The sequence below is a fragment of the Arvicanthis niloticus genome, chromosome 14 (assembly GCF_011762505.2).
Source record: "Arvicanthis niloticus isolate mArvNil1 chromosome 14, mArvNil1.pat.X, whole genome shotgun sequence".
Classification (NCBI taxonomy): domain Eukaryota; kingdom Metazoa; phylum Chordata; class Mammalia; order Rodentia; family Muridae; genus Arvicanthis; species Arvicanthis niloticus.
This window is the reverse complement of record NC_047671.1, coordinates 63,591,916-63,614,957: the sequence shown is the minus strand read 5'-3', so window position 1 is coordinate 63,614,957 and position 23,042 is coordinate 63,591,916. Positions and strand designations below refer to the sequence as shown.

At 38.2% G+C, this 23,042-nt stretch overlaps 1 long non-coding RNA gene across 2 annotated transcripts; it reads left to right on the top strand.

Moving 5' to 3' along the window:
* Window positions 1–23: 23 nt before the first annotated feature.
* On the top strand, window positions 24–22,744 carry LOC143434362 (uncharacterized). Of its 2 annotated transcripts, none has more exons than XR_013103821.1 (3): window positions 24–159; window positions 12,461–12,550; window positions 21,265–22,744. It is a non-coding gene; the product is annotated as an uncharacterized LOC143434362 (long non-coding RNA). The 2 variants fall into 2 exon arrangements; XR_013103822.1 differs by having other exon boundaries at window positions 133–265.
* The last annotated feature ends 298 nt before the right edge of the window (window positions 22,745–23,042 follow it).

The window sequence follows — 23,042 nt, the reverse complement described above, 5'->3', positions numbered from 1 at the left end:
TGGTCCAGGAGCCAGGGCTGTGCCTCTAGCAAAAGCAGCCTTCTGCTAAGGAGTCTCAGTGGGCACAGAGCTCCTTGGACTCTCTCTGTCTCTCCTGCTCAACCTGGGCCTCCTCTGCGACAGGACTAGAGAGCCAGAAAGTTCTTACCTGTCATGTTGGTAAGCCTATCAGATCCTGTTTTATATGAATTTTAAAGAAGGTATCCTAAAAGCGACTCAAAATGCCGTTTCTTCAGATGTATTAGGTTAAATTCCAGCCACGCAGGTAGGTTGTAAGAGTTGGGTTTCAGAAATTCGCCCAGTATTCATAGATACCTGACCATAGCTCTATAGGATAGATGGAGTACCCCAAACAGGGATGCAGTCCGGGGCATGTGGGAGCAGGAAGACAGGCCGCTGGCTGGGGCTCTTCGGGATGATGCTGTCCCCAAGACAGGACCCTCTGGATTCTGCTGAAGTGGGTACAAGACATGGAAATAAGTTTACCGCACAGACACTTGACCCTTTTTGCGTGAAATTAAAATGTAGAAAGCAGTCCCTCTCCCTCCCTAGATTATAGTTTGCAGGTCACGCGGGAGGTTTCGGTTGCCTATTTTCCCCCTGTCACGTCATGGACCCCCCCTCCGATGCTCAAGGGAGCCAAATCGGAGTTGCTCCTGATGGTCTTCCCAAGCAAAGGAAGTCAGCGATCCCTCCATTAGGATTTCCACTCGTGTGTCGCGGCGGCTTGGAACCAGGGGAGTTCCAGTCCTGCTCGCTGCTGCGGCTCCTCTTTACTGCACTCCCTGCCGAGGCCAGCGCGGGTCGCAGGGATCGGCTCAGCCAGCCAGGCAGATGGCCGGACCCTCGCCGCGTTCCTGAGGGGTCCGAGCCCACCCGGGAGGCTCGCTGCGGTCTCCCTGGCGAAAGCCCCAGTGGGAACGCGGCTCGGTCCTCTGCCCGGGGCCGGTCCCGGAGCTCTCTGGCTGCTCAGTGGCTCCCGCGCGGCCAGGCTGAGCGTGTGCGTGTGTGTGGTCGAGCGAGGGTGTGCGGGGCGCGGGGGTGCGCGTCTCCAGGAAGGTCTGGCGGCCGCCCCAGCCCGGACTGACAGCCCGGGCGCTGCGCGAGCAGCTCCACACACTGAACCTCTCGCCTCTCCCCTCACCCCCACCCCTCCCACTCCCCTCTCCTCCCACCCCCCACCCCTAGGCCCCTTCCAAGCTCTCTGATTGGCCAATGGGACAAAAGTTTCTGTGGAGACGGCTGGGCGCTGACGTCACGGGCAGAATTGTCCCATTTAGGGATCCCGGGGGCAGTGCGCATGCTGCAGGCTGCAGGTTAGAGGCAGGAGGAGGTAGCAGCCGGCCGGGCGGCAGCCAGGTGGCGGAAAGGAGCTAGAGGCATCCAGGTGGGGGGACAAGTCCAGCAGGGTTTCCATGGAGATTTCCTCTGGGTCTAGCCTAAAAACAGCAGATCAGCTGACACCATTAGCTCAGGACCTAATTACTGCTTATTGGAGCAACAAATGAGGGACAGGGCCAGCTGCAGAGGAAGAGGTTTGCCCCCGCCCCTCTGTCTCCTCCTTTCTCTCCCTCTCCATCTCTCTTGAGTCCCGGGTGAATTCTCATTAACTTGCAAGATTCCTACAAGGGCTCTGCTTCTCTCGAGGCCACCCTTACTGCTTTTATTCTTTTTATTTCTCTCTTTGGCATCAAAGGGTGGTACAATAAATGGATTGTCCTGAGTGCCCGAATCCCCCCCCCCCATAAATAGGGGTTCCATAGAACTCAGAGACACTGCTGTCCAAGAGTAGTCACAAATAAATCTACGACCTCTGAGAGGATATCACTTCCAATTTATTGATTTTTACTATTTGTCTTTAGATCTCTCGCACTTTTAAAATGCTAAGTATCATAAATACTGCAATATACAGAATGAACAAGTGGGGGACTATTTTGAATTACCCTTCTATGTGTGGTGTTTCACAAGAATGGTTCTGAAAGTTTTGTTCCTGGCACCCAAGATAGGGCATGATTCCAAGTTGAGAGATGCAGATTTTGTTGTATATAGTTCATTTGTTCCTAGAAGTTTCTGGAAGGGTATTTGGACCTGGGTACTCATTTACTCAAGAGTAAGCTAGTTCTATGGAGTTAACTTTGTCAGATGTAAATTGGTCCATAAATATATGGTGTTTTTGAAGGTCTTTATTCTGAAAGCCTCCTTTACGTACTTTCAGAACCAGAAAGCACTCTTCCTTGAACATTCAAATTTAAATATTGTTTCTTCACCAAACCCCTCTTAATAATGATACTAAAGTTCTTCTATACTAAAATATATACTTTGTTTTTATATACAGTACATATATACATTCCTGCTTGAAAACTTATGAATAAAGATATAACTCATAGGATATCCTGATGTTTCCCACTCTTCTTAATTATTTTACTATGTATAGTACCGATACAATTTATGTATTTTTGACCCAGCAGAGGGTGACAGCAACTTAGAATTTGAACATATTTTGTTGAGTCGTAAAAATCCCACTGTATCTGGTGTTGTGTCTACACATTTACATGAATATGTTCTCTGTGTTCAAGGAGAATTTTTATTGCATGACCCTTGAAAAGTCATATTCTCTTGTTTTCTAAAATAGCTCTGACCTGATGGATAAATCACAGAACAAGTGCCTAAGAAATGGGTACTGGCACCAGAAGTGGTTTTCAGGCCAGTTCTCAGAGCTGAGGGGGCAGAGGAATGAATATTGGTGTTAGCATGAATTTAGCCTGGGGTGTATGGTGAGTCCCAGACAGTCCGAGCTACCTACTGGGTCCCTGAAAAGGCATAGAAGGAGAAGGGAGGGAGAGAGGGGAAAGGAGGGAGGAAGAAGGAGAGGGAGAAAGGAGTAGTCATGTGCTATCCTAATCTAATGAATTTGCTGAGTGGTTTGGATGAATTTGGACCTCATCTAGTAGATGTCAAAGGTCTACCACATGCACATATGCATTGTAAATATACTGGACACCCTAGTGTATGCACATTGAACAACATAAGTAAGGGACAATGCACAAATATGGCCTCCACCCTCATTTGCATTAACTTAATTGGCTATAGAAGTGAAAGGCCTCTCAATACTAAAACAGACTATACAGAATCTATACTTCTTCAGGGAAAGAAGAAACAAAAACTATGGAAAGACTCTTTTTAAAAAGGTCCAACAGCCCAGGTTCTATTGTGGGCCATGGAACCTGAGATGTGACCTGCTCTGGATCTGTTTGTATTATTGGCTGGGAAACTGAGGCAAACAACGACAACAACAAAATCTTTGGGCAATCTTACCTTCCTCCAGTGAAATCTCTATAGAGAAATGTTTCATCTCAGAAGAAATCTCCAAAAAAAAAAAAAAAAGAAAAAGAAAAAGAAAAGAAAAAAAGAGTTAAACCCTTCCTCAGTGAGTAGCGCAGGACTCACTGTTCTCCTTTTAAGTTCTCCAGGGCTAGGTCTACTCAGCTATGGTGTGAGAACTCTACTGAGTGGAGATACAGGAGACAGCAACAATGGGCAGGCAAATGTGTTAAGTGTAGTATCTTCTGAGTGGGTAGCAGCTCACTCAGAGATACAGTGATACACAGCAACCTTTAAAGAGGGATTATAAAGCACACAGATCTCAAAGTAAAAGTTATTAACATGTATCAAAGGTCCTAGCTTAGGGACTCATTGACCAGGAAAGAGAGAAGCAGAATGTGACGTTGAAGTCATCTTTGGCAGCCAGTTCTTGCCGGGCAGTACTTGTTACACTTGAGAGTTAGATTTTATGACTAGGAAATCAAAGAAGATGTCTAAAGCATGACAGTCACATGATGTGGGGTTTTGTGAGTCTCCCTGGTTCCTTGAAGAAGTGGTTGAAAGAGAATGTGTATGACAACAGGAGGGCCAAAGAGGAAGCTTATGAAGATGAAACCACGTACATGAAATTTGGTGGATTAACATGTTAACCAGGAGGTAGAGGGAGAGAAGCAGAAGGGATGGTTAAGATATTTTATATGTAGAACAGGTCGTATAATAAAAATAGAAGGAATGTTTGTGCCCTTCCTACAATTCATCTGTAAAACATTTCATTCAAGGTGATAACACCTGAAAATTTGGCTTTGGGAGAAAATTCAGTCTTGGGAACTCTCTTGATTTGCTTTTCCTTGGTTGTGATAAAAACATTGACCAAAAGCAATTTGGGAAAGGAAGATGTTATTAGGTTTGCCTGTCCTAACCACAGTCTGTCATTGAAGAAAGTGAAGGCAGAAATTCAAGGCAAGCGCTCAGAGAAGAAACCTGCTTACTGGTTTGCTAACATTCCTTTCTTAATTCAACCCAGGATCATGGCTCGAGGGAGGCACTTTCCACAGTGGGCTGTGCTCTTCCACATACATCATTAATCAAAAAAATCTTCCACAGGCTGATCTGATGAAGAGGATTCTTCAGTTAAGCACCACTTGTCACAAGTGTCTCTAGTTTGTGTCACATTGACAGAAATAAGAAGCACAGGCATGGCACTTGGTGTCCTATGACATCTTTCCTGTGAAGATTGAACATGAAGCTAGACAGCAAATCTGCCAGCATCATGATCTTCATCTTAACCCCAGAACCATAAGAAAAACTAACCTATTGTTTAGAAGATCCCTAACACATGGGATTTTGCTATAGCAGAGCAGGTGAACTAATACACTGGTTTGATGTGCAGACACGGAAAGGGCTTGGGTTGTAAACAGCTGTCTGGTTCCAGGCTTGAGCAGTGAGCTAATGGAGACACTGGCTTACGGAGGAGAGTTTGAAGCAGGAACAGATTGGGAGTTGGAGGCTGAAGGAGGAGCAGAAGCAGGTTGGGGTGGAGAGGCAGGAAGAAAGAATTTAATTTCAGAGGAGTTAAATTTGAAATACCAGGAGAGTTCTTCATGTAGGCATTTGAATTTAGAAGCTTGAACTACAGTGAAAAGTCTGGGCTGGAGAGATATAAATATGGGAAATTTAAAGCCATAGGAATGAATGACATCACCTCTACCCACATCCTCTCTACCAAAGGGAAAGCCTCTATCATGCGATATGGATTTGGGGTGTAGCAGTCAACCCGTGAGGTGACTGAAATAGCCAGCCATTCAAGGAGTGGTAGTGGGGAATGCCTGAGCACAGTAGGAAGGCAATTTGGATGATCTCTCACTAGATCTAGACTGTTAATGAGTTCCAAAATTTACATGGTCTTAAGAGCATTTAAAAAGTAAAAAAGAAAGATTTAGCTGCTTTGAGTTAGGCTTCTCCCAGATTAGATTAGGACCTGCAGACAGGATAAAACTGGAATCTTAAAGATAAGACTGTGAGCAGAGCTGAGTTTGGAAGAAAATCTGAGTTCATAGACTAGACATTATAGTGGGTAAACCTGCTGTCTTGAAACACATAGGTTGTGTGTATAGTTGCCCATTTAAGTGTGTAAGTCTATGAATAGTCTTTCCAAAGAAAGAGACATGAGAAAGGGAGACTTCCAACTCGGCTGGTGGCTGACGGCCATGTACCTTGTTACCTTCAAAGTCAAACTACGTAAAACAGAAACCAAATGTCTTGCTCATATTGACTGGAAAAAATAAGATAATTTGTAAGGTTCTGGTCCTATTCCTTAATTTCTTCTCTGCTGACTGTTTCCTCAAGAAATCGTGAAAAGATCTTTTGTCCGATATGTTATAGATCAATGAGAACAAAATGCTAAGCCAGACATGGGGGCTCACACCTGTGATCCTTGCCATGAGGAGGATTGCCATGGGTTTAAAGCTAGTCTAGGTTACAGTCTCAGGTAATAGTCTGATATTGAAGACTGTCATTAATAAAGCTCACAAACCCATTCTGTTCATTATAGGCCATGTTTTCAATATCTGTATTCTATCCCCTACCAAAAAGAGAAAAAAAAATTTACTGTTTGGTCTCCAAGTTTTTGATACTTATGATTAGTGAAACTGTAATTGAATATTATGCACTGGTAAGAATTTGACTCCTATTTGACTATTTAGGTGCACAAACTAGAAAAAAGGTAGATTTGATTATCTAGTTGATCTGCCGACTTCATCTATAATTCCTTCAACTTATCTCTGTGAGCAAATTGCTGGTACAGACAGTCCCTGCAGCCAAATATGGATTCACTCAGTGTTTATCCCCTTGACATTTCATCTTGCTGCTTTAACTATGATAAAGCCCAAAGCTAACAGTCTAGGATTCGTGTCCCTGTAACAGAGGGAAAAAATTACATTTTTTTCCTGGCTGCAAATATTGCTTTATTTTCCACTAGCCATATGACTTATCAAATATATATATATATATATATATATATATATATATCCACATACTCATCTTCAACTCAGTGGACGGTGTTATTGTATAATTTTTAGATTATCCTAAGAATATTTTGGGGGGTTTGGAATAGCATCTGTCTTCTCATCTTCCCATTTCATTTGTCCAGGTTTTCCATTCCCATTCCGATTGTCACTGAAGTGAACCATGTCCTGCCTTACTGCCACCCTCCAGCCCCTGTGTGTTATTTATAATGCATGATTAATCATCTTAGGACATTTGTCCTAAAACTTGCAGAATAAAAATGACAAGAATGGTACAGAGATTTCTTGGCTAAAACCATAGAATCTAGAAATAGTTTTTACAAGGAAGACATCTGAAATCAGACATTTGAAATCTCTAAAAGATCAGCAACAAAGCTAACATAGGCATAAAGGGAACTAAGGGAATCACTCTGTTATCTCCCTGGGATCATGTCAGTGAGCTGAAGAACAGGCAGTACAGGCACTGGAGATTTCCTTTTCTTTAGTCCGCTATCTTCCAGTCCTTAAGATAGCTTTTAATTAACTTTCTTATTAAAAACAAAACAGGCAATCAAATAAACAAAAAGCCAACAGAGTAAACATGTAGACCCAAAATTTTAAAGTCTTGTGGTTTCTGTTTAATTTTGAAAATGATGAATAATATTTAAAATAAATAAATTTCTTCCATGAAAAAATATTTCTTAGGTAATTCTGTTTAAATTGTACCTGATAGAAGAGCACTACCACAGGATTGTCTTATTCTTATCTAACTAAAAAAAAAATACTAATTTTATATTAAATTGATCATTAGGGACAATTTACATAACTTTTTGCAGCATGTACAAATCATGTCATGAAGAATAAGGTAATAAGAAACTCAATTAGAACATTAAATCTATGAACTAATCAAAACTGTAAAAGTAGTTTCCAATAATTTCTAATTCATTATGGCCACTGACATAAACTCCCAAATAGATTAAGATAGAATAGCCTGTTCACATCACAGTGGAGCATGGGCTATGACAAAAGTATTGTTTTAGAGAAGTCCTCTTTTAGAAGAACAAATCCACATGATTTTAATGTTAGTGATGATCTTTAAAAACTTAAGAATTTCTTGAATGGGGGAGGGAAGAGGATGGTTAAGCAATGACTCAGCAGTTAAGATCACTTACATCCATTGTAGAGGAAATAAAATCACAGCTCCTGTGCACATGCATGAATGTGTGCATGCACAAATGTGTGTGTGTGCACTTGCACCACACATACACAGACACACATACACACAGAGGCTTGGGGGCATGGTATATGTGTGTGTGTGTGTGTGTGTATTTATATGTATATATGCATATATATACTGTGTGTATGTATATGTGTTTGTGTATGTATATATATGTACACACACATATATATGTGTATATATATATATATATATATATATATATATATATATACATACATACATACATACATTGCTGGATTAACATTCAGAGGAGGAAGGGAGAGGCTGATTAACATTCCTCAGACCATAGGGAAGGAAACTCACCTGCAGGTGGGGAAGGCCCAGAGCACAGAGACACATTCCAAGATGGAAGGTGGTCAGAAAGCTGGACCCTTAACGTAATAAACCTGGGCAAACGGAAGACACTCATTGTCATAAAAGTAATGTGGGAATCTTAGTCACCTAACCTGGAAAGGTCAGCCTTTGTGGTCCTTTGTAGTTGCCCTCATGAACTCTGTGTAAGAACTGCTCCCAGCTTTTGTCTGGGGTTCTCTTGCCTGCAAGAGAGCGAGCCCCAGTGCACTGGTATCTTTAAACCTCATGTTGTTGCAGTGAATCCTCTGTCCATGTGTAATTCTGTGGGAGCACATCCCCTGGTTTGGATCTTAGAGTCCAACATTTCAACAAAGAAACCTGTAATGGTAATGTTGGTGAATTCTCTTTGCTGAGGCCAGTCAAGGTAGAGGCATAATATTGATTTATATATTTTAAGAATAAAATCGATTTGAAAGTCTCATGTTAGTGCTATGGCTGCCTGATGATGATTAGAGGCCTTTCTGCTAGAAAATAACTTGAAGTTCCTCAATGCATAGTTTTAATTGTGCATCTGAGATCAAAATATGTGGGTCAAGAAACACACATATGAGTTTATTCTCTCTCTCTCTCTCTCTCTCTCTCTCTCTCTCTCTCTCTCTCATACACACACACAAATAAATCATCTGAAAACTATCTCTCTTTTTCTCACACACACAAAGGCACACACATTGGGACACATACAAACACACGCACACACACACAGAGAAACAAAAGTCATCTGAAAACTAATCAGCAGTCGGTTCTAAAAAATTCTGTGAGCAGTGTCAATATCAACTATTTAAATAACTCAATTCCCTGCCTGCTTTAGTTGCTTGTTTTCTGTTGTTGTTATTGTTGTTGTTAATAACTTTAAGACTAATCACTGCTTCCCATATGTACACAGGTGTGTACCCATCCACTGAGGCATGAGCAACTTACAAACTGCCACATTCATAAAGTAACATGACTCCCTTCCTTCACAGCAATTAATTGTCAGCCAGTATCTCCTCCTTTAGGGGTGTTACATCAGGGCTCCTCGATGATCCATGCTGGAATGTTGACTGACTTGGTCTTATGCAGGTTTTGTGCAAGTAACTACAGCTGCTATCAGACATTGCATTCAACAGCCATCTCATGTCCAACATCAACACTTCATAGCTCTCTTCCCTATCAGCTGGTTCTTACATTTTTCAGAGCCTTCCTCCAGGAAGTTTCCAGAGCCTTGGTTGATGGACATAACTGAACATTTATGTGTGACTCATGAGCAGCTCAGTGCTCAGAATTATTTATACTTGGCTTGACCCATTATAAATTTCTGCATTGACTACTACCCACTTCACAATGAAGCTTCTCTGACCAACAATCAGAGCAGTAAAAATCTGTAAGCCCTAAACATAAATATTTAGAATGCACTTTGACTACATGGCTATTTAGTAAAACACAAACAATAGGTTCCCACCTAGGACCTATGATCTCCAAAGATGGGCTTTTGATTGGGTCATAGTACCAAGCATGAAACCACTCCTGTGAATCAGACTTCATATCCAACAGAAAGGAGTTGATTACTGTGGGCTTATATTTTTCTAAACCTAGTTTAATAAGAGTATTTAAAGAATTTCACCTCCCTTCTAGCCCACCAACCACCAGAAGTAGTAGAAATGAAGAAAAGTTTAATAGGGTAAAAAAGAGGGTGTGGTCCTGTGTAGAAATAGTCCTTTGAAGCGATTCCATTCTTCCTTGTCAGGATAGCACCAGTTCAGTTCACACAAATCAGCAGCCACGATCCCCTCACAAGCATCTCATGAGTCAGCAACATCAAGTTCCATCCAGAAGAAGCCGCAAGGCTCTGCCAGTGCCATTCAGTCCAGTCTGCAGAAGTGGCAAGAAGGCACCGGAACATCACCAGAAGTTCTTTGGTGTGTTTCTCTCTAGGAAGTCACAACAAACAATGATCTGTGAAGAAGGCAAGGTGAGCCAATGCCACAGCAATGTCAGCAAAGATCATCACCAGCAAAGCCTAACAATGACCCGCAAAGAGTGGCAAGGGGAACCAATGCCACACAGCATTATTCACTGTCTGTTGAGTTATATTTGTAACCTTTCCAAACATATGTTCTCTCAAGCACCCAATCGAGAAAAACATCAAAACCCCCCCTTTTTTTTCAGGCAGCTTCCAGAAAAATACCACATGTGTGTTCTCAGCAAACCTCCTCCCAAATGTCTGCTTCAGCAAACACATCCTTTCATAAGACAATTTCCAGAAAAACATCACATGACCCATCTGAGTCTCCAAAGAAACCAGAAATTTCCACTTCAGGTTATCATGACAGTGTTGCACCAGTAAGCACATTGTACAAGGCAGGTCTGGATTGGATTGTAGTGCCCAGGACCCATACTATTGTTGCATTTTCTTTCCCATCAGTCTACTTAGTGTTTTATGATACTATATAAGCTAACCAGAAAGGAATGAATTTCCTGGTCAGTTCTGGATTGTGGTTGTATTTGTATTTGTCTGTCTGTTTTTATGTTCTATATCCAAAGTCACCATAGCACAGTCATCTTATCTAGTTATGGCAGGCAACCTAGTGCAATGCTAATAATCTGTGTTATTGGGTACCTCTGGTGCCTCCAAGACCAACAACTCATAGACAGGTATCTCACACCAGATACTAATATTTTCGCTGAATAATTATTTTTCCTGGGAACGATATTGTGCACCCATGGCTCGATATCAGTTTTACAGTTGGTAGACCCAAGGCTAGAACAACAGCAATGTTCTGTAGATGTGAATAAAATTTGTATTGGCCTAAGACCTTAAAGCTAAAACAGTCATGGCTTTACCATTTGTGTGCAAAAGGAAGCATGCACGTTTTAAGTCATTAAATTTTTTTTGTCATATTAGGATCAACTACCTGTAAACATATCACCAAAGATATCTAAACTCAGCAAAATAACCAACTATCATATTCAAATGCTAGAACAAGTAACAAGACTAAGCGGTAAGGATGGTTTTTTCACTGTCAAAACTGGAGTAAAGTCAGGATAGTCACTGCTGCTGTGTGACTAATGGAAAGCTGTGCTTCCAAACTGACATTAGGTGACACATGTGGTTCACTCTGTGAAAGCTCACTAAGCTCTGTCATTATTGTCAGCATGCTTTTCCCATATCTGTCAACCTTTGATATAAAGCTTCACTTTAAATGGATAAGAAAGTCTAGGGTCATTACTAACAAAATCTTAAAGGTATAATAATGTGCTAACAGAGGAGGTAAAAATGGAATCATAGAAAATGACTAATTTGAATCAGAGAATAGGAAGGCAAGAGAGTTCCTAAGAGCCAGAAAAAAATAATATTAATGGTACAAAAATACGAATAGGGAAAATATTGAGCCAGTAGTATTGATTAATCTCTTTAAGTGTGAATTGTCTAAATACACAGAATCGAAGACAGAGACAGTCACAGGGGAAAGAAGACTAAAAGCCAAGTGTGTGTAGCCTATATGGAACTCATCTAAAACAATGAGGATTTACATGGGTTAAAAGAAAGAGTCAAGAAAACATAGGCTATGGTGAGGACCAGATTAAAGTTAGATGATTACATTAATTTCTAGCAAATAGATTTTTTTAATAATAGTATTATCAGGATTACTGTGGGTCTTCTTTAATGCTAGAATGAATAGTTCTTCAAGCATATATTCCTTGTCCATAGTACCTGACAAGTGAGCATTAAAATTATCAGTAAAACCCAACAGAAATACAGAGATTGATAAACTAAGCTACTTTGAGAGTGGAAACTTCAGCATCCCTGCTAATTACTAAGAGATAACACAGCAACAAAATCAAATGGTCTGAGAGACATTGTAAACCAAGTTATAGTTAGAGAGCACTTGCTTCAACCGCAGGCAGAGACACATTCACTTCAGCTTCACCTGGAACATTGTTCATGGCACACCATACTCTAGATGGGAGAACAAAACTTTAAAGAAATACTTAGATAAAATACACTGGCAAATTCAATTAAATTAAGTTATAAATCAGTCACAGAGAAACTGGGGAGATGGCCCAGTTGGCAAAAATGCCTGCCACATACACACAAGCATTTGGACCTGAATAGGGATCTACAACAATCCATGTGACAATCTGGAAGTGCATGTCCATAACCCCAGCCTTGTAGGGATGGGAAAAGGCAGATCTCTGAACATCACTGGATGAATTCAAATTGTTGAGTTTCAGTTTTAGTAACTGACAAAAAAAAGGGGGGGGGAGATTGGGGAGTAGGCAGACGTTTCAGTGTTTACTAGCAGTGGCTGCTCTTCCAGAGGATCCAAGATCAATTCTCCAAATAAAAGATAATATTTTGTTCAGCTTCTAATCACCAACAACTTATCCAGAAACTGCCAGGTAATAATGTCTCAAAAACACGTTTTGTTTCAACCAACTTGTTGAATTTACAATAGTATTGTAAAACAAAGTACCACAGTCTTAGTTTCTGCTGTTTAGTTTCTTTTTCTGCTGCTGTGATATCTTGATTAAGGCAACTTCACTGACAAAGGCTTTATTTCAGCTTAGTTCAAGTCCGTCTCACCTGGAAAGTGAAGACTGCTGCTGGATCTTGAAGCAGTGGGTCACATCCGTTGTCAGTCCACACACAGAGGTGAGTGTATGCTGGGCCCATCTTGTTTGTCTACTTTGTACATATGGTCCAGGATTCCATGTCACTAAGAAAGCATCTTTCATCTGCCTCATTTAAATAAAATAAAGACTTTCATTTTAAAATTTAAGATTGTGATATTTTAATTTATATTATGTAAACAAGTCTGTTGTAAATCAGGCTTTGAGGACTTATATCATGCAGTTTTGGGTGCAACAATAGACAGGAACTCTTACCTCACTTAATATAATCAGAATAACCAGTCACATTCACAGACCTTGAGACCCTTTTGTTAGGGAATTCTAGATTTTGTCAAGTTGATCATTAACCCTAAATCTTAAAGATATTCAATAAAATTTTATTTATTTCATGTAACATAAGTAAAATGATAAAAGCATTTATTTTGAGAAACAGCTTATTTTTCTAAACCTTTCTGAGTGCTAGAACTATCCTGACGTTTAAAAAAAATGGAGTATATAACATAGTATTATTCCAACCAACTATATAAGGTGGACATATGTGCTCTTAGAACCATGGGGATTCATTTCTGAAACATATTTAAAATAGTATTTTTATGCTTCCTCTAGGTCCTGAGATAGTTAGATAAAATAAGAAAGGACACGGCAAGAATCACATTACTAGAGAGAATAGCTTACCATTTGAAACCCACAAATCATCTCTGCAATTTTCTATTTGATATTTTCAGAAATAGGTTGACTTACCCAGGAACCTAAACTCTTAGTTTTTGAAAATGTATTTCTGCTAACTCTGTTCTGTTCTTTAAAAGGTGGGTATCTATTGTTTGACCATGCATTTTTTTTATTATTCTTTTCTGTGTAAAGATATATATTTATGTATTTGTGTATATATTCATAAGTACATTTAGTTTGTTGCTATTGTCAACAGTACTTGTAAATTTTAAATTCTGCTTATTCTAGCAAATGGAAGAACACTTGACTTCTCTACTTTACAATGTATGCTCCTCTCCTGAAATGCTTACCCTAGCTAGCATGTAGCAAAACAATGTGCTCTTGTGTCTTACAGTTATCCTGCCACCTTGCTACATCTATGTTCCAAATTGAGTTTGTATGAAGTATCTCTATATACACATGTGTATATACACATGTATGTATATACATATACATGTGAATCAAATATATACATATATATTTATATATTCATATTCTCTAAGAATGATGACAGATTTATTTCTTTTGACTTTGTATATCTTCCCAGCTTAAACTTCCAATACAATAAACTATTGTATCCTCTTATGGAATAGGCACTTTTTTCTTACCATGGGCTTAATTCCCTTTCTAAGTCACCTGAAAGAAGAAGATTAACTGCTTTTAAATCTTTCTTTTAAAAGTATTCATTTTTAAAGTTATTCATTTACTGCCATACAATTTCTCCCAAGCACTGTTTTTTGCTACACCTCACAAATCTTGTAATATATATTTTCATTTTAATTTACCTGAAATATTTTATATTTATAGATAATTTATATAGGGGTACTTTATGCTTAGGTCAACTCTTGACTCCAGCATTGCTTATATTTTCATTTTTAAAATTAATGAAATTGTGTACCTCTCATTTTGTTCCTATTTAACTCTATATCCTCTAAAGATAATTTTTTATAACTTTTAGACATTTGAATTTGTGAAGCATGTTTTATTTTTATTCAGAACAGCATCTATCTTGGTAAGTGATCCATGTGAACTTGAGATGGATGTCTGTTTTGCTGCTGTAGCATGGAGTGTTCTATAACTGCCACTTACATCCAGATGAGTGATAGCACTTTGCATGGTGTCTGTATCCTTGGTCGCTTCTCTTAGCTCTGTCAATTATGGAAAGGGATGTTGAAATATGCAGCAGTGAGAGGTGGTTGGTGTGGTTTTCCTTCAAGTCTATCACCTTTAACCTTCTGTTTTGGAAGAGTATGGGCAGAAACATCTACATTAGGACTCATTATGCTTGCTGGGTGAACTGACCCTGCATTCTTATGGAGTGGCTCTATGGCCTCTATGAGAGTGTTGTTAGGAAATGTACTTTGTACAAAATGAATGTGGATACTTCTTCTTTCCTTTACTTAGAGTAAATGTGTTTTATCACATTTGTGCCTTTTAATGTTAACTTATGTGAGCCTCTATATTTAAACTCCATGTCAAACACACACCCAGGCTACTTACCCAGGCATTCTCTGCCATTTGTTTATACATTTTGATGTCTATGTAAAAGTAATCTCAGTCCTCCCCTCCACACCCATTCTTCCTCCCTATCTCTTCAGAAAAGGAGTGGTGATCAATGAATATCAATCAGCCTTGGCATATTAAGTTATGACTAGGTGGATCTTCTTTTATTGAGACTTCTCCTACTGATCCCTATAGAGGAAAAGAATCCCAAAGGCAATCAACAAAGTCAGAGACAGCCCCTGCTCCTGCTGCTGGGAGTCCCACATGAAGACCAAGCAACAAAACTGTTATACATGTGCAGAGGGCCCAGTTCAGTTCTAGGCATGCTATCTGATTGGTGGTTCAGTCTCTGTGAACCCTCATGGGTCCAGGTTAGTTAATTCTGTAGGTTTTCTTATGATGTCCTTGACTACTCTGGCTCTTACAATACTTCCTCCCGCTCTTCTTGAGGATTCCTCTGGCTCTGCATCATTTTTGGCTGTGGGTCTCTGTATCTGTTTCCATCAGCTGCTGGGTGAAGCCTCTCTGATGACAGTTATGGTAGTCTCCTGTCTGCAAGTATAAGCAGAATAACATTAAGAATGTCAGGGGTGGGTTCCCTCTCATAGCATGAGCCTCAAACTAGACTATGTAAAATATTATTTGGGGCTTTTCTATGTTCTATGTCCCCTGAATAATGACACAGAGACCTTTATATTTATATATAAGCATCTTGCACCATAGATGGCAGATGCATATGTATTCTAACCTGACTATGCTGGCTACTTCCCAGCCACATGCCCATTACCTGCCATCTCAGTCTTGCCCTGGGTGCCCCTGCTCCATCTGTGTTGTGTCTTCATGATGACCTTTGCTGCAACTCTTCCTACCTGTGATCCCCTCACTGAGATAAGAAGCTCCACCCTAATACTCCCGCCCAGCTATAACGGATCAGCTCTTTATTAACCTATCAGAGGTGATGAAGAATAATGTTCACACAATGCAGAGACAGGAGATGCTTCAATAATAGTGACAATGCCAGGTCTAGACTGCATCCAGATCTCTGGGGTACAGAAATCAGCATCTGAATACATAGTGTCCAACATCTCCCCCTTTTAGTACAATAAAAAACTCTTCGTCTTATATCAATAAACTAAATACAATAAAAAGAATTATGAAAACTCTCTGGTAAAATTACATTCACAATGTCCAGTCCATATGTATTTGGCGACTTTGGAGAAAGTACTCTACTGTCGTATCCTAACTTGGTGAGTTTAAAGTTCTCTACTTAAATCACTTTCTATCATAAATTTATCAACTTATAAAATCTTAGTAGACCTTAAATTATAAGCTTATATTCTAAACAACTTTTATATGAGACTATATCTAGTCTTCAACTTCATGCAAGGTTTGAGCAAGATAATTATTACCTGAGTAAGCCAGAAATGCACAGCAAGCAGCTTCCAAAACTATAGAAATGACAGGCTGCTGGCTACCTGGACAGTCATGGCTCTCCAGGCCAGTAAATGATAGACTTTTCTGTGAAGTAGGAATTATTAAGGATTTTCCTACTTTGTCCTTGCAAAGCTTGTCAGTTGACTTCTTCCATGTTCTACTTGACCAATTTGGACAGCATACTGTCAGAAGCTGAAGCAAGGGCAGTTTCTGGCCTGGTAGCAGCTTGCCATATTTGAAGCGAACTCCATATGGAGATTCTTTGATATCCATCATCTTCCTTGAAGTAGCATGGGGGTACTGCTAGGAGCAATGATGTTTCACTGTCACAAAAAGTGTTTCATTAATAATACATCTTTAAATGCCATAGTTTGCAGATCTGTGAGGTTTTTGAAGACCATCTATCTGTAGTATATCTGAATAAGCAGCATTGCTTGCTTCTAGCTATTTGCTACTTGCTTAACTCTGAAAACATCTGTAGGAAGTTTAAATAAAGTTAAATAAAGAAAGTTTAAAAAATTAAATAAATAAATTTCTGTAATTACCTAAACTAGTACCTAACATGACCATAAGTTTGATTGACTGACTACTAACTTGCTTTTCTTAACTATCCTAAACAGTTTGCAATAGCAGCTTTTAAGGGATGAGTTGCATAGGTATAATACCTTAGACAAGATTTGAAGCACATATGCAGTCTGTTGTAACAAAGTATAACCTTAACTTAGTAGCAATACACCAAATCCATACCAAATGTAAAATATTTGGCTTGTTAATGCTCTCTAGTCTAAAAGTAGATTCAATAATCTCCCTTTTATCCTATCATTCCTACATCCTTCTTTTCCTTGTCATTCCTTCTCCCCTTTTCTCTATAACATTAGGTACAAGAGAAAGGATAGAGAAAAGAAAAGAGAGAACCCCCTGAATCTAACCTCCTATATTTTGTTTCCTTCCTGACCAAAACCATTAACAACTTCTGACCAAAACCCTTAAATGATGGCAAACATCCATCTCCCACTGAATGACCCCAAACCACCCATCTCACCTCTTGCAAATGGGGCGGCATTCTCTAAATTCACTTCCTGATGTCTGGGGGATGATGTTTCTTTTGGAGACCCTAAGAAAATCTGGATATTGCCCAAGTCCTAAGAAACTTAGCTGTATCATTGGTTGTCCAGTCTGTGTGAAATGGGAACCTACAGGGCGTAACTGAAGCCCTGGTTGGAACAGACTGTGAGGCCAAATGATCCAGGTCAGCAGTATTGAAGATGTGCTGGATACAGACTGAGGAAACAACAACTAAGGCAGTCTGTGAGACTGGATCACCTGGGATATTTGTCGTGTCTTTTTGGTGTTGGTTCTTTTGTTCTGTAAACATGCAAACTTTTAAAATTCCTTTTCATTATGAAAGGCCATTTCTTTATTCCCTTTAATGAAAATCTATTGGCTATGAACTATCTTAGACTCTTCTGAGAAAGTTTTTGTTTCTCTATTTTTGATCATGTTGTATATGCAATTCTAGGCTGTTTGGTTTGGGGTTTTTTGTTTGTCTGTTTGTTTGGTGGGTTATTTGGTTGGTTTGGTTTGGTTTGGTTTGGTTTGGTATGGTTTAGTTTCAATATTTTCCAATTTCCTTATTCCCCTGCATAGACAACATGCATGTCTATTTTTTAGCATCCTTGTCTTTTGTTTTCTCTATATTTTGTTTGGGTTTTATGGGCATTTGTTTGGCTTTTTGTTTATTTTATTTGACCTCTGGGTGCTCTTGGAACTCTCTTCCTCGATTATTTGTATCTCACTAGTTTGGGAAAATTCATGGTCACTGTTGCACCAAATAGTTTTTCTGAATGAAGCACTGTCTATTTCTTCTCTCCTAGTACTTAGTAACATGTATGCTGCACTTTCCCATTCTGTGCTGCTCTCATTCCCTTGTTTGAGTTTCAGAGGAAGAGGACTCTATTGTCCTTCTCTAAGCACAATGGTCCTCACCTGACCATGTTCATGCTACTGATAGCATAGCAAACAATGTCTCCATTTTCTTTTGACATCTCCTTCTGCTTCTTTCTTTCTTTGAATTCTTATCCCTGAGCTTATATCTCTTTTTGCCTGTTTTGGGTTTTTGGTTTTCTTCTTTTCTTCCTTCCTTCCTTCCTTTCTTTCTTTCTTTCTTTCTTTCTTTCTTTCTTTCTTTTTTGGATCATTATTCTTATCACAATCATCATAATACTATTAAATTTTGCAAATGATAATTTTAACATTTGTCATATCTTACTCTGGTTGTATTGATGACTTTGACCCTTTGTATTTAAATTTTATTGGCTATTAGTACAATTTTCTTTTTTCGTTTTAAAGAAAGGACAAAGATTAGAAAGAGAGAAAACAGATCTTTAGTTTGTGGGTTTTCGGGTGGCAGATAGGTTATGTAAAATGTTTCTGTAGCTGCCCAAGCTCAAAACTTTATAATCTTGCTTCATTCCTTGTCTCACTTCTTTTGTCTCTCCTTCTGAATTTAATTTTCCCTAAGTACTGTTCCTCAGTGATAATCTGTTTATAGTTCTTAGCAGTAGGCATTAATATTATACTTTCCTGTGTGGATGAGAGAAAGTGAGACTAGGGACTTGTTAAAATTTTGAAATTAGCTATTACTTTTTTTTTTTTTATCAACTTGTATCTTGAGGATGTGATCATTCAAGTTGTTTGTAGTGGTGTGGCTTTAATCTTATTTTATACATCTATCCTCTTTATCTAGTTTTGACAGTGTGTGTGTGTGTGTGTGTGTGTGTGTGTGTGTGTGTGTGTGTGTGTGTGTGTTTTCAGGTATGTGCAGGTGTCTTTCTTTATTTTTTTAGGTACTTTTTTTTATAGAATGAAACTCACAAAAAAAAAAAAAAAATGAGACTAGGCTCAGTTGGCTTGTGGGAGATTCCAGGGATTTGTCAGTCTTTCCTTCCTCAGTTCTCTAAAGAATAGATGTTGTGGTACTAGTAGATGTGTATGCATTTAAGTTCCTGTAAAAGGCAAAGGCATCAGATCCTCTGGAGTTGGAATTAAGGTGGTTATAAGCCACCGAGCATAGATGTGGCAGCTGAAGTGGATTATTCTGCAAGAGGAGTAAATATTCTTAGATGTGGAGCCATCTTCTAAGCCCCCTGTTTTGCATATTTTTATTCTTGATTAGTTCTAGGATGGTTGCCTAAACATGACCCAGACAATGATAAAATTAATAAACATGCTTACAAGGAAAGGGAAAGTCACACAGTACCCCACATCTAGACAAAGAACTACAGGGAATTAATGACACTGAGAGAATTATCACTTTCCTAGTGATAAGTCCCTAATTGGTTATCCAAACAAAGTGGTCAGCCCTGAATACCTCTCTCTCTCTCTCTCTCTCTCTCTCTCTCTCTCTCTCTCCCTCTCTCTCTCTGTCTCTCTCTCTCACACACACAGAGAAATAACAAAAATCAACTCTATAGGTTGTATTTATGTATTAGTACATCTATCTATCTATCTATCTCTATCTATCTATCTCTATCTATCTATCTATCTATCTCTATCTATCTATCTATCTATCTATCTATATCTATCTATCTATCTATATCTATCTATCTATCTATCTGTCTGTCTATCTATCTATCTCTATCTATCTATCTATCTATCTATCTATCTATCTTGGTATATAATAATAGTAGTAGTAATAGTAACAATAATGATATGTCATTACTTTGAGATAGAGACAATGGAGAACAAAGAGTGGTGAAAAGAAGGGATATCAGATAGATAGATGTAATTATATTTTAATTAGAACTATGTTTAAATTTAAAACATGCCATCTGAATAAGTGACTTTACATTTTTCATTCAACTTTATAGACTAGAAAGTAAGGCCTGAAGTGATGATAGAACAGCTCTATAGTTTAAAACCCATCAACTCCATCAATATTTGTCACCATGATATCCCAGGAATAATCCTGTCAATTTTATTAGAATTCTAGAAATGCCCGTTGTTAGGTTCCACTCAGACCTGCTGAATAAGGAACTCACAGGTCACTTAAATCCATATGCATTTCATTAGCTTTTTACTAACACATGAGAGTTCCTCACATTTGGAAGTCAGTTTTAGCATGTTGGCACTGTAGTTTTGTAGAAGAATATGTGCTTAACTTGAGGAAGTCCAGAGTTCAAGCCTAGCATCACTACCTTCCTAAAGCAGAACTCTACTAATAAATACAAAATTATAACAGCATTCGTCTATTCCTGTTATAGTGTGCAAATTAAACTGTCTGTTAGTTTTGTACCTGTTATAAAAATGTGTTACTCAATTAGTCATTACTAATGATTCTATTACTCAAGGGATTATCACACACGCTCACAAAATAAGCTTCTTTTACAAAATTTTACTAAAATTTGAATGTGTGAAAGTAGAATGACAGATTTGCAAATTTTAAGTCTTACAGGGCTTGGAAAGGAAAGTTAACTTTCAAGAGATAAAAATGTTTAAAAATTAAAACAGAAATTTCATTTCTATTCTTAATCATTTCATTTTGAAATAAATGTGTGCTTCCAAAAATAGTACAAAGAATTCTGATACAGTTACCATTCAGTTTCACTCCAAGTTAATATTTATGTAACTATAATTATGATAATGCAAAATTATAATATATAATAATATGCATAATTTAATATAATTATGATAATAAAAATATTGATAACTAACTGCCTATATTCACGTCTCATCAATTATTCCACTCTGGTCTATAACAAGAATACCTTTAAAAGAGTATGATACCATTCTCCTGTGTGTTTTCCATCTTTCCACCACTGTAGCAAAATTCTACAGACAATCAATTTATGAAGTACAAATATTTATTTTGCTTCACAGTATCAGACAATGTGTGGTCTCTTGGCATCATTGGCTTTGGACCTAGGACAAACAAGTACATCATGGTAGCAGGGCATAACAGCAGGGAGTTTCTTCCTGATGCTTGGGTGGCCAAGAGACAAACAAATCTAGAGGAAAGAGCTTTGTCCCCATATTTCCTTCAAGGGCATGTTCTAATGAGCTTAATTTCTCCCATTTGGTCCTGCCTCTTAGACATTCACCATTGTCCAACAGAGCCATCTTCATCTCAACACCTGGATTTCATTATCTGAGTCTGTGATGGAATATTTATGATCAAAATCTCACCAGTTGCAGCAAAGTATTGCTATAAGTGTTGGTAATACCGGTCCCTAGGATAAAGGAAAAATGCATGGCTTCTCCATGGCAGTTACTCACTTTTCCTTACAATGAGCAAACCATTATGTGAGAAATGCTTTGAAATTTTGAAAGTGTTGTTTTTTCATGATCCTTATTCTATTAATCTTTTTTCTTATGTCAATGATACTTGCTGTAATATCAATGAAATAACAATAAAATGCTTCTTGTTCGTTTTGTATTGGTATTACAATATTAGAGATGTTTTATATCCTCTAAATTTATGTTCAATTACATATTGATACTAGGGTGTTAAAGACACATTTTGCTCCATGAGTTATACTTCTTTGACATCATATATCTTAGTTCTCTAATTTCCAAAGATGTAGCCCTTGGGTATTCCAGTCTTTTTAATGTGCACTTCTTATTTTCTGAGCATTTATTTACCATCTGACATCACAAGATACTCCAGACTTATTTTATTTTAGCTGCCTTGGTGCTGGAATCACTGATTTTTTTTTAAAATAATCACAAGTTCATTTTTACTAAGAAATTCTGTTTAGAAATCAAAGTCTTAGCATTATGTGTGCACATTGCTACCAGATAACCCTTGCTTTTAGAAACCCTTTAACTGGATAGAACTGAGAAACATCCTTACTGCATCTGTGTCTTATTTTAATGTCTGTAAATCAGTCAGTCTATTTATCTACCCCTCTATCATCATCATGTATTTACCTATCATCTAACATAAATGTATCAACTATCATCTAGTATCTAACATCATCATCTATCTATTCTCCATAATTTACCTAAATGATCCACATATCATTATCATTATATATAATATATCCTCTATCTATTATATGTCATCTACTCATCATCCCCATCTATTTACCTATCATTATCATTATCTACTTTTATTAATCATAACCATCTATTGCCTATTGTATATCTTTTGGTAATAGTAATCAAGATTGATACTTCTATAACATTTGAAGTCAATTACCACATGATTCATTCTTTTTTATTATGTGTAACTACTTCTCATTTTCATTATTTACCATATAATTGATATTTTTGGTTCTAAGCTATATATAAATTAATTCAAAGATTGATAATATATACATCTGTGAAAAATAAATTATAGTGAAAATAAACTCCTGTGGAGTCCTCCTTGGTTTGTATTCAGACAGTTATATGTTTTCAGAATTTATGTTGCTCATTTATTAGTGCTATTTAACTCATAGCTAACGATCTGCAGACCGGGGATCATCTATGTGGACTGGAAATTCTCCACATTTGCATCTAATTTGTTTCAAGTACATAAAACTGTATTATTATACTTCTTTATATTATTAAAGTGTCAATTTTCTATTTTTTCTCATCTTTGTCCTTTAAAATACAAAATGGAACAGAACATAATCATCAAGTCTCTATTTGAATTTAAGGTCCATTCAATAGAGAAAGTCAGGCCTTTTTCTACAGCTTAGCCAGCTACCCAGGGCTAGTGAAGTCATGGATCTCGATGGAGAACTTACAGTGGCCACTTTGCTAAACCAGCATATTCCCTAACTATATGCAAAATATTTGTACTTATACACACAGGCAAGTATATTCACTCCTCATCAGTGAAATGTCTCTTTGAACGGATGGAGACCACTACTGCACCAAATCAC